The 1,704-nt window shown below is 35.5% G+C and overlaps 1 long non-coding RNA gene across 1 annotated transcript; it reads left to right on the top strand.

Annotated features, from left to right (window-relative positions):
* Positions 1-131: 131 nt before the first annotated feature.
* LOC109592328 (uncharacterized) lies at positions 132-807 on the top strand. The gene is made up of 2 exons (XR_002190297.1): positions 132-262; positions 354-807. It is a non-coding gene; the product is annotated as an uncharacterized LOC109592328 (long non-coding RNA).
* The last annotated feature ends 897 nt before the right edge of the window (positions 808-1,704 follow it).

The following is a 1,704-nucleotide window of genomic DNA, read 5'->3' as shown; positions in this document are numbered from 1 at the left end:
CATAATATGCATATGCAAGTTCATGTACATGTGTAAATGATGAGTCATGTACACTAAATTACACTTTGAAAAATCGCCACCATAATATAGTGAATAATAGAGACTAGGAGTGAGTTTGCATACCTAGTCTACTGTACATATATTTCACTTCATTAGGTTACTGCTTCAAAAGGTGAAGAATATGCTAAATCAGTGAATGCCATATTCATGGAGTGCAGTGCCAAAGATGACACCAATGTAAAGGACCTATTCTCTAGAATAGGTTAGAGTACATGTACATGTACTAATACTTTATGTAAACATGTATTTCATTTCTCTCTCTCTCTCACCTCTCTCCCTCTCTCCCTCTCTAGCTGATACTATACCATTAGATAAATTAAATGTCAATTTAAAACTCGGTACGGTCAAATTAAACAGAAAATCTGGACACTCGAGCTCAGGTTGTTCCTGTTGAAATGAGAAGCACACACGAATAATTTATCACACATCCAGAGGGAAAGGATATCATATCTTATTAAATGCATCAATTCAACATCACTACTCACCAGCTGGTACATATAGTCTGTTATATGGAGCAGCTGTGGATTAACGTTTGTGTATGGAGCGACACGAAAGCAATGATTATAATTAATAGCTCATCAATTTTATTACTTAATAACTATTGTTATTATTATTATTATTTAGAACAATAATTTTATTATTGCATGGTTCCAATAGCAAACTATATGGTCTACCTTTTATGTACAAGCCAGTTTTTGGAATCTAAGGAGATTTTTTGTAACATGAGGTCTTCCTCATAACCTCATACAAATTTCATGCTATAGACTATAGTGTCAAAGGAGCATCATGTCATATAATTGCTCAAAAGACAAAAATATTTAATAAAAATAAATATACAGCTACTTAACTAGTTACAACTACAACATCAAGGGTATAGGTATGCACTACAAAACAATAATTTTAAAATTGAGGGCACAACAAAGTCACACAAGTATTATATAAAGTTTGTTTGGCCAGCAGGCAAATCCAGGTGCTTAATTAATATATAGCAGTTTTTACTTGCCTCTCGTGTACCCTAGTCCACTTTTGATTTTGTGCTTCATTGTATAAGAATGGATCGTCGGGTGCATTTTCTCTAGCATTAATACTTACAATGCCGTCAGAATTCTGAGAACTCAGAGAAGATTGAGAACTCAGACTGTTGTCTTCTTGTGTAATATTCACCCCACGACGAGAGGCTTCTGCAGGATTATAGCCATCATCACGCCGGGTTCTTCCACCAATCACCATCAATGCTGCCCGTGGATTTTTTGCGGTGTTTAATTTATCAAGCGTTTTATTCACCTCTTTCTTTGCGTTAGCTTCTTCCTTAGCTTTTGCAGCTTCTTCCTTAGCAACTTTTTCTTTAGATTTACATTTCTCAATGGCAATTCTCTCTTGACTTTGAATCTTAAACCTTTCAAGCTCCCTATCTTTTTCCCTTTCTTTTGCTTCACTTACATATTTCAGCCTCTCGTGCTCCCTTTTCTTTTCATTTTCTTCATTTTCAATTGTGAGCCTTTCAACCTCCATCCTCTTTTCTTCATGCTCCCTTTTTCTTTGGTTTTCTTCAGTTTCAATCTTGAGCCTTTCAAGCTTCCTATCCTTTTCCTTTTCATTTGCTTCGCTTTGCAATCTGAGCTGCTGTTGTCTCTCTTCACTATC

This window comes from Amphimedon queenslandica, unplaced genomic scaffold, assembly GCF_000090795.2.
Source record: "Amphimedon queenslandica unplaced genomic scaffold, v1.1 AMPQUscaffold_5589_Cont22444, whole genome shotgun sequence".
In the NCBI taxonomy this organism is placed as follows: Eukaryota; Metazoa; Porifera; class Demospongiae; order Haplosclerida; family Niphatidae; genus Amphimedon; species Amphimedon queenslandica.
The sequence above is the reverse complement of the archived record's forward strand: the minus strand, read 5'-3'. Positions and strand labels throughout refer to the sequence as shown.